Raw genomic sequence first — 15,857 nt, forward strand, 5'->3', positions numbered from 1 at the left:
TTCCTACCTCATGTGGTCTTTTCACCTCAGGGAGAGCAATCAACTTTTGCTCCAACAGATCTTCAAATAGGTCTTCGACCAGATCATCCATGAAAGAATACTTCTTCTCCAACCTCTCTTTCATAGTCACCTTTTTAAATTCCTTAGGTTTTTTAGCCCCTACTACAACGGGACCCTTCTTTTTGGTTTCGATTGTAGCTGCAGTCGAGGACTCAACCCTTTCAACGGCCCTAGGCCTCCTTCGTTTAGCTAGATGCAGCTCCATATCATGAGCTTTAGTACATAGATCATTGAATCCTTCAGAAGTTTGAGCCATAAGAGCCGTAGAGAGCTCATGTCGAAAGTTGTTAAGGCAAATCCGAATTAACTCTAATTGTGTAAACTTTTGAGGACAAGCAAATGTCAAAGCTCGCCATCTTACAATGAAATCTGTAACAGACTCATTGTCACGTTGTTTGGTCTCAATCAGTTCTGGTACTCCAACTCGCCTTTGTGTGTTGCAGAACTATTTAAGGAACTCCTTCACCATGGAATCCCAATTTACGATTGATCCCTCAGGAAGGTTAGCATACCAAGTAAATGCAGAACTTTCAAGTGATTGAACAAATAGCTGCAGACACTGGGCCTCATTCTGGGCTATTGGCCCGCATCTTGAAAGGAAATGAGCCACATGTTGTCTTGGATCTCCTGTTCCATCAAACATTTTGAAATCTGGTTGGGAAAAACCAGAAGGGAATGGAACAGCATCTACCCATGCTGGGTAAGGTTTTGTAATTATTCGAAAATTCTCATCATCTTTTTCTTTGACTTTCTTTACTTGTCTCCTCACCATATCATCAATCATGGCCATGAGCATTGGATTCATACCACCACTAGTTAGATCAGAGTAACAAGGACCATTGCCCCCTGGGGCTAGTGTACTTTGTATGCCTACAGATGTTCCCACAACAGGCTGTGTCATTTGTTTGGGTGCACTTCCTGGTCCTGTCATTTGGGCCTGCAACTGTTGCATTTGCTCCAACATAGCAGTCATTTCCCGTTCTCTTCTCTCAAGTTGTTCTTGTAGGGCCACCACTTTTTCCTTGAGACCTTGGTCTTGCTGGACCTGCGAATTTTCACCTTCTTTCTCAACCTCAGTCATCATAACTGCGACTTTGTTGATATCTTTCAATTCATTGCTTCCAATATTCGTTGAAACAAACGAGATAGAATCATCTTGTTCGTACAAAGGATTATCAACCCCCACAACATTATTCATATTTGAAGCATCTGACTGCGATGCTTTGTTTTGAGCTTGACGGGTTATGGACCTTGTCACAGGCCCTTTTCTTATTCCCTCCATAGATAGTTCAACCAAAGTAGAAATATTTCCCAAGGGTTGCTTACCCTCCTCCACCTTGGATTTTCCAACAAAGACAGGACTTTCAATTTGTTTTTGGGGTTCATCTTTCGAGAGAGCCCTTTCAATAGCTCCTATAACATTTGTTGCCACTGTTCTTAGTTCTAGTTTCTTTAAAGCCTTATTTCTTCTTCGCCTTTGTCTTTACGAAACTGGACCGAATGACATATCAAGTTGAGCCCCCAGGGGCATAGAAGGAACCGTTTGCGTTTTTGCAAACACCTCATGAATTTTCAAAACAGTCCTTACATTTTTAGAGTGGACCAATTGATGTTGATTCAAATCCTGTTGGGCCAACAGGTGTTTGTTATTCGAACCTTGTCGGGCTAACGGGTGTTCCTTATTCAGTCGGGCCAACGGGTGTTTCTCATTCGAACCCTGTCGAGCCAACGAGTGTTCCTTTGGCTCTTGAGAGTTGATTGAGATTTGGTTTGACCGATTTTGTGCTCTGAACAGAACTATCAGTTTGTAGGCCGCAACTGTTTTTTCAACAACAGAGGCCTTTTTTCCATCAACAGGAGTTTGGATCATTACCCTCCTCCCAATGGCCCTAATGATGGCCATGTTTTCAGCAGAGGCTTTCCTCTGGGCAAACTCCACCATTTTAATGGAGTCTTCTACCCTTTTGAGTAGTTGGGCCACAACATTTTTTGTTGCCCCCGTTGAAGCTGCAACAAAAGTCGTAGTTGCAAACTGATTAGCCTCCTTTTCCTGAATTAGAAAGCTCTTTGTTCGGGCTGTGGCCCTCACAGTTGCATACTGCTTTGACGCTTTCACATAATCTTTAGTAATCTTTCTCAAACTTTCAGCTTTCTGGAGAAGTGTGACTTTCTTTGTCACACCAGTTACCTTCGAGACAGCCAAGAGCTTTCGCTTCGGAGCCCCTTGGGTGATAGGGGAAAGAAGTGCATCTTTCCAGGATTTCGTTGGTTCTACCCTTGGGACAGCCAAGAGCATTCGCTCCGGAGCCCCTTGGGTGATGGGTGCTATCTCCACCCTTGGTGATTTCAGAACCACTGGATTGTAGGTTTGTCTCTTGACAGTTGCTTCAGCATTCCTATAACAAAAGAATACATCAGTAAGTTTCAACTATATATATATATATATTTTTTTTTTGTTCTTCAGAAGATGGGAGGAGAAATAAGTCCCACCGGGCATGCCAGAATTTGTAGACACAAATTTTAAAACATGAAGTGTTTTAACACATTTTAAAATTTTATGCTACAAATGTCTACTGTTTAGTTTTTTGGACTAAACAGTGTTGATTATTTGAATAGCAGGTTCTTATTTCCGATCTGTATTTCAGATCGTTAATTACACATTTATACAAATGAAACCTCCAATTAATGAAGAACAAAATAAACAACAAAAGACAATTTAAAAAAAAAAGAAATATTTTATTGAGATTGTTATGGGTTTTGAACCCTCGAATACAAAATACAGTTTAGGTTTGGAACCCTTTACCTATTCATCGCCATTAGCGTAGGCTCTTGAGTTCTCTAGGCTTCTCTTCTTCTTTCTTGTAACGATTTGTTTAGCTCTCAATTTCTCTCTCTCTCTCTCTTCTTTTCCACTTCTGATTTTCTCCTTCCCCGTCTTGTGTGATTGTCCTCATATTTATGGAGGGCCATCAGGTGATAGGAATGCTTCATCTTCAATTTGAATTTCAAACTGAATGATATTTGAATTTCAAATTGAATGATAGCGCCATTTAAATTTTGAATAATAGCGCTGTCTAATTAATCGTATATCTAATTAACCGGATTGATCTTTGGGGTTTCATCCTGTGTGGTGTCCTTACTGTAGGCTCTATAGGTGTCATCTTTCGTAGGCTCCACGTGTCATTTGAGTATCTTGAATAACGTCGTTAAGATACGACGTTATTTTATTTATACACTTCAACGAAGCAAGTTAATCATTTTGGGAAGTGACTGCCTACAACAATCTTATCGTAGGCTGTATTTGAAATTTAAACATAAATTTGGTTTAAAATTTATGTGCCAACAACCAGTATAAGATTATAATGAATAAATAGAAGAAACAAAAGGCCTTAATTACTTGGAACAATATCTAAAGGCATGTTTGTATGTTCCGAAGACACAATCCATTTTGTTATAAATTGCGAATGAAGATACATCCAACATTTACGATAGGTATTGAGTAAAAGGAATGCATAACCACAACTAATTTGGTGAGATTAACTCAAAAAATGGAAAGAATTATTTGGCTTACCAATTAATGAGGTAGAAGCCATGTATATATAATATATTCATGATACAATTTAGGAAACAATATACACAAGGTAAGATTCCTATAATCAAAATAATTTCAATTCTAATTCATATTCTAATTTCCATATTCAAACATAATATTTTGATTTCTATATTCAACACTCCCCCTCAAGCTGGCGTGAAGATATTCAACAAATGTAATTTGTCAATGGAAGACTGGAGCAAAGTTGGTCCCATAGATTTTGTGAACATATCTACCAACTACTGAGCAGGAGAGACAAAGGATGGACATACAATGCCGGTCCAAACCTTTCTTGAATGAAATGTATGTCAATCTCGATATGCTTGGTACGCTCATGAAGCACAGAATTAGAGGATAACATAATGGTAGATTTGTTATCACAAAATAAAGAGGAGGGAACAGTCTCCTCAAAACCCAACTCTGCCAGAATAAAGCGAATCCAAAGAATCTCACGTCCCATGTGCCATAGCCCGATATTCAGCCTCTGCAGAAGACCTAGAAACCACCGCTTGCTTCTTACTTTTCCATGAGATAAGATGATCACTATAGAAAGTACAGAAGCCAGAAGTAGAACGCCGATTAGTCTTAGATCCTGCATAGTCTGCATTGATGAAACAAGAGAGCCCAGATTGGAGACTAGCGGTAAAGAACAATCCTAAGTTAGGAGAAGTCTTCAAATAGTTCAAAATATGATGAACCGCGTCAAGGTGCTCTTTACGAGGTGCATTCATGAACTGACTCACAACGCTAACTGCAAATGTCAAGTTAGGTCTAGTGTTGATTGAATAAATAAGGTGTCTAACAAGATGCTGATACATGCCTGGGTCATCCAACAACTCACCAGACTTTGATGTGACTTTAATATTAGGATTTATAGGAGTAAAAGCAGGTTTACACCCTAACATATCAGTATCCTGAAGCAAGTCAAGGGTGTACTTTCTTTGAGAAAAGGAGATCCCCTCTCTTGAGCAAGACACCTCAATTCCCAGAATATCAAAAGTTTGGCCTAAGTCTTCTTTACTTGACCAATGCCGACAGTCATCACCTGTGAGAATAATATCATCCACATAAACTAACGAGACTATACACTAACTTGCAGAATTCCGGCAAATGAAACAAGTGTGAGTTTAACATTAGGATTCATAGGAGTAGAAGCAGGTTTACACCCTAACATATCAATATCCTGAAGCAAGTCAAGGGTGTACTTTCTTTGAGACAAGGAGATCCCCTCTCTTGAGCAAGCCACCTCAATTCCCAGAAAATATTTGAGACATCCCACATCCTTAATATCAAAAGTTTGGCCTAAGTCCTTCTTTACTTGACCAATGCCGAAAGTCATCACCTGTGAGAATAATATCATCCACATAAACTAACAAGGCTATACACTAACTTGCAGAATTCCGGCGAATGAAACAAGTGTGATGGGAGTGTGTAGACACCCCATTTTTGACCGTCCTCAAGACTTGGACGTCACCGTTTGAACACTCGGTGATCATCCATGATTGTGTTCGTTTGGAGTTCCCGGAGGTCTCGGCTCGCGCGCCTTGCCTCAGGATCCCCGAACTCGACTGTTTAGTGTCTGGTTTTGCACCAAACACTTTTGTTTTGCCTTAGAGGGGCAGGGAATGCCTTGTGAGATATCCCCATACACCACCGGCAGTGGCTGGAGGCCACCGGCTGGTCTTTTTCTTCCATCGGCAATTTTGTTTGCCGGTCGGCACACTTTATTGCCGGTCGGCATAATATGTTGCCGGTCGGCACTGTTTTTTGCCGGAATAGCCTTTTTGGGCAGCCGACCACTGTTCCTCCACTTTATGGAGATATTTTGTGCCAGCTGTGATAGCTGGCACCAACTCCTTTCCCCTCCATACACGTGTATGGAGGGATTTCCCTCTAGCCAAGCTTGTTGAAGAAGCTTTGCAAGAGGGATCCTCATAAGAGGGAGGCTTTCCTCTTGGTTCTATGTTAGAAAAACAGAAGCAAAATCAGCCTTTAGAGATATAGATACATATTATCTCTATACCTCTCTCCCTCTCCCTTCTTGTGTGTGTTTCTTGGCCCAAAAGGTGTGTTTTACCTTACTTTTGCACCATTACACACACCATTACACCTTAGTCCGAGATTGAGGGGCTTGGGGGAGTTGTTTCTTGAGTTTTGGACTGGTTTTGATCCAAAGAAGGAGGTTAGGCCATTTGTTCTTCAAGGGTTCTTCAAGGGTGAGCATCTTCCCTTTTATTCCCCAAACTTGCATTGATTTTCTACCTATTTTGTTTATTGTTTTGGCTCTTGTGTATAACATAAAAAAGGCTCATATTTTCCTGCTCTAACACTTTCATTAAGGTCACTTTGTGGTTAGATTGCAAACTCACCCTCATAGGCCTTGTTTGGCCTATTTTGGTGCCTTTTTGATAAGGTTTCGTTCACTTCAGCATTTTGATCTTTTGATCACCAAAAATCAGTGTATTTTAGTGTCAAAAAAGTTGGTTTGAAGTCTTGCATAGGGGAGAGACACCCCTCTCCCTTTATGGTTTTGTTTCCTTGCTTTTTGGGCTCAAAAGGATAGCATGTGTGCTTGTTGTTTCTTGGCTTCATTTCGGCACTTTTTTAGGCATCTTAGGTCTTACATAACCTCTGTTTTTGGCCGGATTTGGCCCTCTTGTATGCTTGTGATATTTGCTTTGTATTGCTCCATCTTGCTTAAAAATACATCCCATGATTAGGCCATGATTTTTGTGTGTGTTGGCTTGGTTCCATGGAGCATTTAGCATTGTTTTTCCATGCTTAACATCTGTTGGTTATCAACTTGGTCATGCTTAGCATGTTTGTTAGAGTTGCTTTGTATTTTGGCTTGGAAGCTTTGGGCATTTTGACCTCTAGCATGCATGGTTGTGTTTACCCTCTTGATTTGGCATCATCTAGGGTCATATTTTAGTCCAAGAATCATGCTTACATGTGTGCATGCATGGTCTTTTTCATGTCTTGAGGGTGTGTCCTCTTATGCCTAAGAATGAGCCTTAGCGTATTTGCTTCATGGGGGATATCTTAGTTGCCATATTAGGAGCTTTTGGGGTCCTATTTTGCATCCATAGATTCTGTTTTTACTTGTCTTGATCATGCCATGAGTGGTCATGTCATTGAAGGTAAGTTGTCTCCTTGTGTGCCTTAGCTTTGGGACCATGAATTTGCTTGTTAACATGAGTTGATTGTCTATCATTTTGAGCACTCTTGGCCACCGTTTTGAGGAGGGTAAGGGTCTGCCCTTTTGCCATTTTTAAGCCCTCTTGCATGCTTACTCCATGTTTGTTGCATAGTTGTTCCATTAAGCTTTGTAGCACATCAATCCCATAGTCAATTTGGTCCATGTTTGCGCCATTTTTGTACCTTGTATGCTTAGCATTGTACATTTGTCATGTTAGTTGCATAATGTTTGTTGTGCTTTATATCTTGGTGGCATGATGTATTTGAGCCTTGTTGAGCATTACATGCATTGCATTTACTTGGTTTGGGGTGTCAAACTAAGTTCGGGAATCAAGGACCATTCATACTTCAAGTGATGCAACGCGCCTTGATTCCCGGTCATCGGGACCTTTGACTCTAACTTGATAAGGCCTCGGTTTTTCATGTTGTTTGTTGCATGCATTTTCATATCAAATGGCAAATTCGATCCTTTGACTCATCATGTACCATTGATGATTCAAGGATCGAAAGTCATGCTTCTTTGAGTCTAAAATATGATAAGAAGTAGGACCATGCTTACATGTATCCAAAAACTCCATACTATGTACTGCCTGTCCTCTGTTTGCTGTCAAAACTGTCTTCTGCAGGAAGTTTCTGCCGACCGGCAGAATTCAGTGCCGGCCGGCAATATTTTAATGGCCGATAAACCCAAACAATGCCGACGGAAATCCTGGACTGCCGATGGGAATTCTGTCCAGCCGGTGGTGCTCTGCAGCATGCAAGGAACATGTTCTGGAGTTTTGGCAATTTTCAGAAAGACAGGGCAGTGTAAACAGAGGTGGCAGTGTTATGGCACGGGCTTTTCGGGCGAGATGGGTCAAGCATGCATCATTCACGCATTCCAAGGCGGGCTGTGGCCACTTTCCATTTACATTTAATTTATTGATTAATTAGGAAATTCTGTAATAATTTTTATTTGTTTATTATTCAGGACTGTAATATTTATTTGGACCCTCCGAGTGAGGGCAATGGTGTAATAAGTGTGCGTGAGTGTATGTATGTCTTCCAACCCCCACTTCTTTCTCCCTTTTATTTACCTGCTTATGATGGTAGATTAGGGCACATTTATTTTAGCATACCTTATGCTATGCATGCGTGCATCCATACATTTGTACTGCATGCATTAGGCTCGGTACATCACGCTAACTGCATTCGTACTTCAATTCAAAAATTGACTATGTGATAGTTGATCGCATTTCATATGCCATGTTTAGGGCTAGCCGAGCCTGCCTAGATCGCATTTTGCATGTGATGCATTAGCCACTTTTAACATGAACTAGGACATGCATGTTTGCTAACTAGTTTACTGTTTTGGCACGGAGTACGATGTAAGTATTTTTGCTTTAGCATCCAGCATGCATGTGAGTGTTGCCATGACAGTATGCTTGCCATGCGGCTAAGTGCTTACATGAGATAAACTGCTTGAATGCCTGTGGATGGAGGTTGAATTACCTAAATTGGAATAATGCATTAAAACTGTGAGTTTTAAGCCCACTAGATAGTGGCAAAATCATCTTTTCTAAAAGCCCACTTGAGGGTGGCAAAATCTGCATTTTAGCCTACTTGCAAGTAGCAAACCATTTTCAAAACAAACATGAAATGTTTTGTTCAAATTTGGGTGATTTGGTCTATACTTGTTTGCTGCGCGCACAACATAGTAATTCTAGGCTAATAACCGGTTTAAGAACACGTAACGTTTTCAAAATTGGATATCACGGTTAGTAGAGGCCGGTCTTCGGACCGGGCGAAAGGGGGTGCTCATAGCTGACCTTCCCCGATCGTACCCAAGCTCCCGAGCCGAGACAACTCCGGTGATGACGGACATGTGGCCTTCGGCACCGAGTCAGGGTTTCCTAAATTCTCCCATAAAAAAAATATTTAGGTGGCGACTCTGTATCTGGCAAAGCAGTCCATGTTTGGCACTACTTTTTCAAAAATCTGTTTCTCAAAACGATTTGCCAGATTTGGACTCTTTGGTTCAGACTTAGAACCGCAACAAAATCGAGTCCGAACTGTAGCGTCGAGGCCCCCTCCACGGGCGCGTCTATAGAGTGGCACTGAACAAAGCCCATAGATATAATAATAGAACTGAAGCGACCAAACCATGCTCGTAAAGACTGTTTTAGACCATACAAGGATTTGCGTAACCGAAACACTTTATCCAAATACTCCCCCTCAACCCGAAAACCCGGTGGAGTAGCCATGTAAATCATCTCAACATCTCCATGGAGAAATGCATTCTTGACATCAAGCTGATGAAGAGACCAAGAATGAGATGCTGCAAGGGAGATAAGGAGACGTACAGAAGCTTGGCGACAGGGGCAAAAGTGGCACCAAAATCTTTACCAGAAATCTGTGTGAAGCCTTTGGCCACCAAGCGGGCTTTGTAACGATCAACTGAGCCATCAGCAAAGTACTTTATAGTGAACACCCATTTGCAATCAATTGTGCTTTCCCAAGGAGGTAAAGGTACAAGATCCCAAGTGTGATTCTGTTCTAAGGCCGCCATATCTGTCTGCATAGCCGCTACCCATTTGGGATTCTGAAAGGCCTCAGACACAGAACAAGGAATGGAGTCCGACTAAAGCTTGCCAAGAAAAAAACGATAAGAAGGGGAAACCCTGTCATAGGAAAGATACCGGGAAATAAGATGATTAGTACTATTCAAATAACTCAAACAATTTGGAGGATGTCGATCCCGATGTGGATTACGATGAGGAGATGGAGGAGGAGCTAAAAGAGAAGAGTTACCTGACCTAGGGATCGGAGATGCAATAGGAAGGGTGAGTGCGTGGGTGACGGGAGTATACTTGCAATGGGAGAGGAGGCAAAGGTTGAGAAGGAGGAAGGGGGACAACCTCATTCTCAACCTCACCTAAAATGGTCACAGGGCGAACAGTGGAAATAATAAGAGGAGAAGCCTACAAAGAAGGGTTAGTACCAAAGAAAGAAAGATCCTCAGAAAACATAACATCCAAAGTGTAGTGAAAGTGATGAGACACAGGGTTATAACACCTACCCTATGGATATGGAAGAGTATCCTAAGAAGATACAATGAATAGATTTTTCATCTAACTTTGTGCAAGTGGGACTCTGATTTTGAACAAAATAGGTACACCCAAAGACACGAAGTAAGAGTGGAAACAGAGTGATGGTGTGCATAAGGGTATGAAACAGAGTGAGTCTATGCAACATACAACTAGGGGTCCTATTAATGAGGTAAGCAGCAGTAACGACAACCACATGCCAATAAGACTTGGGAACTCCCATATCCCAGAGAAGATACCGGACAACAGACATAATATGACGGTTTTTGCGTTCAGCAACACTTTTTTGTTCAAAGGTCCGAGGACAAGGAAGTTGTTGAAGAATACCAGTTTGATTAAGATTGGAACAAAAGGCATTAGAAATATATTCCCCACCATTATCAAAACGGATAGTCCTAACAACTGTATGAAACTGAGTTTTAACCATCTGTAAAAATTGGACAAAAATGGGAAAGACGTCAGACTTACGACAAAGTAGACAAACCCAAGTGCACCTAGTGTGATCAATAAAAGTCACATAATATCTATGACGAGAAAAAACAGTGACAGGGGCAGGGCCCTAGACATCAGAATGTATAAGATCAAAAGCACTAGGAGCACGAATCATATGAGGGATATATCTAGTACGGGCATGTTTAGACAACTCACAAACCACACAATGAAACTTAGAATCTTTGCAAGCTTTATTAAATGAGGAAAAAAGTTGACATATATATTGAAAATTAACATGACCCTTACGAGCGTGCCATAATTCTAAAGTCTAAATATTAAAAACACAAGACATGGAAATAGACAAAACAGAGGCCTAAAAACTAGCTAAGGAAGAAAAAGAAGGCTCATCAGGTGGATCCCCAAAGTAGTACAGTCCCTCACGCTCATAGCCGTTGCCAAAAATCCTCTTCGAACTTAGGTCCTGTAAAAGGCAAGAAGAGGGTAAGAAGATCATAACACAATTAAATTGTTTGGCAAGACGACTAACGGATAAGAGATTATATGCAAAATTTAGAACATGTAAAACAAATGATAAATAATGGTAGGGGATAAAGACACTACACCCTTATGACAAACAAAGGATAATGAACCATCAGCAAAACATACAGATTGGGCAATAATAGCAGGGACTGGCGAAGAAAGAAAGGAAAACTCACTCGTTATATGATCATTAGTCCCAGAATCCATAACCCATGAGGGACTAGCAGATCGAACATGGAAAGTAGTAGAAGTACCTGTTGCAAGGGTTGCCGTGGTGGCAGATGATGGGCCAGGAGAACTAGCAGTAAGAGATCCAAGCAGAGCCTGAAGCTGACCAATTTGAGTTTGTAATTCCTGTAAATTAGGGAGATGAGAAGACCCAGGAGAGGAGTAGCGGAATCCACTAGAGCTGTAATGCGAGGGGTGCCAGCGCCACGAGAGCGAGAGGAACGTTGCCTCAACTAAGGATGAAGTTTGAAACAATGAGCCTTAATAGGACTAAAAACGCCACAATTATGACAAGTAACTAGACCAATAGAACCTCGAGAACCAGACTTTGTATCAAGAGCTATCTGATTAGATGAAACTAGAGACAGGGGAGAAGGATTCGGCTGAACCAGACGCCGACGACACTCATCAGTATTAATGGTGGTAGCCTCATAGAGAGTGGGCATAGGTGATGTATTTAAAATCTGAGTTTGAAGGGATTCAAACTTAGAGTTTAAACCCATCAGAAATTAGTAAGTATGTTGGCGAGCAAGACGTTTGGACACAAGAGAGGCAACATCTACTAGTAACTCAGTCAAGAGCTCATATTGAACCAATTCTTCCAAACAGGCCTGAAGGTATCCAAAGAATTCCGACACAGAAAGACCTAAGGCAGGCTGGGAAGCATGAGTACTATCCTGATAGAACTCAAAAATGCGAGCATAGTTATGAGCATGAGCATACATCTGTGACAAGGAATGGCATAGACCGGGAACTATGCTGTAATAGAGAAACATGTGATAAATATGATCTTCCATGGAGTTGAACATCCATGCCAAAATAGTATAGTTATCAATATCCCACTGTACACAGGTAGGATCTGTTGCAGCAAGCTGGGAGTGGAAGATAAAAGCCAATGAGCTTTCCCTTGCCCCCTAAATAGAGTTTAACTCCAATCGGCAAAAATTTTCCCGTTCAACACCACAATCGTAACACCATGAACAGGAGTATGATGAGAAAGAGAAAAATCAGAACTAATTGGGACAAGCTTGGTGGGTATATCAGCAAAGGATGGATCAGTCATGGTGGAAGAAAAAGGGCTGAAAAACACATAAAAATAGCAACACAGTCCAAGAAAAAATAAGAAGCCGGAAAAAACTCAACGACTTATCCAAATAGATGTTACCGAATAAATCCAGTAGCCCAAGAGAATAAAAGGATAGACAAAGGGGCTTAATACATCAATCCAATCATCCCAAGAAGGGAAAAAAAAAGCTACGGACCACCTGAAGAGGCAGCCAAAGCACGTAAGACCAGAACCAAGTCTGGTTCTGGTCAGCAGGGATAAAGAAGGCCTGCTGAGGTAAAGACAAGGAAGGAGAGGGGTTGCGAAGGCTGGGTTGAGAGTGAGCGGATGGAGAGAGAAAAGGACTGTTGGAGGCGAGGTGAAGGCTGGTGGAGGCTAAAAGAAGGCTGGGTTGAGGCTGTCGGAGGGAGAAAAAGAGCTGGAAAGGACTATCGAAGGCTAGAGACAAGAAAGAAGGGAGTCGGTGGTGATGGGTGGTTGAGAGAGAGATGGCTAGGGAGGCTCTGATACCAAAAAGAAAGGAAATAATTATTTGACTTACCAATCAATGAGGTAGAGGCCATGTATGTATAATATATTCATGATATAATTTAGGAAACAATATATACAAGGTAAGATTCCTACAATCAAAATAATTCATATTCTAATTCCTATTCTAATTTCCATATTCAAACATAATATTTTGACTTCTATATTCAACAAACTCTAGATTTTCTTCAAGTAGCACTTTTAGACATTTAGTATCCAGAAATTCGGTAACACATAAAATGAATAGGGAAGATAACAACAAAATTAGGACTTTTACTCTTGGGAAAAACATATTAAAGCAAATTAGGCATAAATTTCAACTGAGGTACATGATAAAAGAGTCCTCTATTCCAAGAGCATTGTTTACACCATACGTGTAGTATAGGCCACAAAATCAGGACTTCTACTCTTGGGAAAAACATATAAAACCAAGTTAGGCATAAATTTCAACTGAGGTAAATGATAAAAGAGTTACCTCTATTCCAAGAACTTTGTTTACACCATACATGTACTATAGGCCACATACTATTTCCCTAATTACAGTATTTATACCAGGGCACAGACCACCACATGTTACTATAGATGCGTGCACTTCGTCAGACTCAAAATACACCTGAGGAAAATCCAAGAGCATTGGTCATCATTTGGAATTGAATAGAAATAGGGACAAAAGATATATGGGAAGAGGAGAGAGAGAGAGATAGAGAGAGTAGAAAAACCTTTTGGCGAGGTCCTACACGGCGAAAATGTGTCCCTCCTGGGCTATTCTTGTGGACAATAATCTATGCAGAGGAAATGGACATGAATAAAAAATGATATGACCAGTCGATGTAAGCAGTGGTATTCTATCAACCCAATACATTTATTCAAGTAAGCCTATAAATAATGACCACTGCAACACCACCCCACATCTATGCTAAATATGAGTGATATAACATAGCCAAGAAATACATAAGAATGACTTTCAGCAAAAATCGGTTTAAAAATAGCATAATAAAATATATTCACCTGCTGAGCAACAGTATCATCCTCATTGACAAAATACTGCCTGGTGAAAAAGAGATTCATTGACCGTGAAATAGAAAACTTTGGGCAATTCAATGAAAAACAAATACAATTACCATTAAACAATGCCAATTTAATTCACAAATACAAGTAAACAAACTTACTTAACAGCTGAATAGGAATGATTGTCTTGCAGTGGATTGGGGTAGGTCTACAAAAAAATAAATAAATAACATGATGTTGTGTCAGAACCTATCAATCCTACAAACTGACATGGAATAAACAGCTAGCTTATTTAATGACAATCTCAAAATCAGAACAAATAAAATATAGTCCCAGTTAGGTATTTGAGTGACATAAGTGACCTTGCTCTCATAGAGAGGGAAGTCAAATAATGCTAAGATGTCAAATAAAATGATCGTGTGTCAGTTTATCTGGGCACCAACCTATGGATTAGGAACTTTTGCCACCAACTATAAGGTATGATTACCCTTATGACATAAAATTTAAAAAAACAAAAAATATATACAATTTTTGAATACAAAATAATACGACTCAATTTGAACCTATTGTTTTAAAATGAGCTTTTTTAACAGAAAGTCATGTATATAGACTGTACCATATTAAGTCCCAAAGATATTTTACAAACCCAAAAAAGTCCGGTAGCTATGCAACAAACCAAAACCCAATTTTTAACTGTAACCCTAAAAATGGCAAAGAACTACATATTTGACGAGAAAATAACAACAGTTGGAGTACTTACTCCATTTGGATGGAAATATTAGAGTATTTACCTATGAAGCACGGGTATGGATACGAGTACTAATACTGATACAATACGAATATGTCGATACAGTTAAATCTAAAAAAAAGTAACATATAATACGGCTGGGAACGTTTGTAAAAGCATATTTACTTTTAATTTAGAGTAATGCAAAAATTAGTTAAATGGTTTAATTTGTTAAGGCCCAACCTACAATTCACATTTAATGCCAAAAGTAAAGATATAAACCAAAATTAAATGTAGTTATATTAAATAACTTACAAACCATAGCTTAAAATTATGCTAAACAGAAAAATAAAAAATAAGTCCAATGAAAGTAATTTTACCTCTGTATTAGAAGAAAATATTATTTTGATTGAGATATAGCACGGCATGGGTATGTATTAGATATGTCTAGATACGCCAAAAATTAAGAACAAAAATTTTAACTACGTATTTTGTGTATCCAGTACGTATGCAAAGGTAACCGAATGAAGTACCAGTACCCGGTATGGGTATGTATAGTATAGCATGTTCGTCGAAGTATTCATGAGTCATAGGTATTTACCCATTTGAACTGCTTCTCTTTGCATTTATGTATATAATAGTGTGAATTTATAGTAAGTGTGAAAGTTGTAAGTGTGAATAAGCACACTTTCAATGAATATAATAGTGTGAATTTTTAGAATGTGTGAATATTCACACCTAAAACTGTGATACAGAAACTGTGTGAAAACTTCACATCAATAAACTTACTAAAACACTCATTCGTATAAAAATGTAAATGTTCACACTTTTTTTTACACTGAAATTGCAAAAATCATCCAATAAAAAGTTTGAACATTCACACTTTTTTATTCTAAAAATACAAAAATCATTTGACAAAAATTGTGAACTTTCGCAATTGTTTACACTGAAAATACAAAAACCACCTACAAAAAGGTCCTTGGGGGAAAGAGGGAGGGAAGAAAGTGCCAGCCTTACTATAAAATTTTATGGTGTACGTTCGGCTATTGCTAATCCTCAAAATCAACATTTTTAAATTCCCTAGAAGTTCCGACGATGACAAGAGAGTTCGTGGCGGCTATGAATATGATTAAAAATAGGCTAGAGAGAGAAGCCATGAGATTCGTCATCTTGATTTTCTAGTACTCACAAGACAAAGCTTAATGGTAGTAATTTAGTAGTAGATGTAGAAGGAGGCAATAGAAATTAAGGTAATGTTAACTTCAAACTGTATATACAAGACATTAGTGGTTGCCTTGGTGGGTTCATTTGTATCCTCATGTTATTTGTTTCTACATCATATTACAACATTGTTGTGCATTTCAATGGGATAATCTTCACAAGAACCCGAAA

At 39.6% G+C, this 15,857-nt stretch overlaps 1 pseudogene across 1 annotated transcript in view; it reads right to left on the reverse strand.

The window, feature by feature from the left end:
• LOC114297197 (ATP-dependent 6-phosphofructokinase 3-like) overlaps window positions 1-15,857 on the reverse strand; it is a 67,758-nt pseudogene that overhangs the window by 37,154 nt on the left and 14,747 nt on the right. Inside the window, exons 2-5 of the transcript XR_014366778.1 lie at window positions 13,900-13,946; window positions 13,739-13,778; window positions 13,450-13,512; window positions 13,206-13,343 (exon numbers count right to left, since the gene is read on the reverse strand). The product of XR_014366778.1 is annotated as an ATP-dependent 6-phosphofructokinase 3-like (transcript). The remainder of the gene's footprint in view (window positions 1-13,205; window positions 13,344-13,449; window positions 13,513-13,738; window positions 13,779-13,899; window positions 13,947-15,857) is intronic.

The sequence above is a fragment of the Camellia sinensis genome, chromosome 4 (genome assembly GCF_055761805.1).
Source record: "Camellia sinensis isolate YWXY chromosome 4, ASM5576180v1, whole genome shotgun sequence".
Taxonomy (NCBI): Eukaryota; Viridiplantae; Streptophyta; class Magnoliopsida; order Ericales; family Theaceae; genus Camellia; species Camellia sinensis.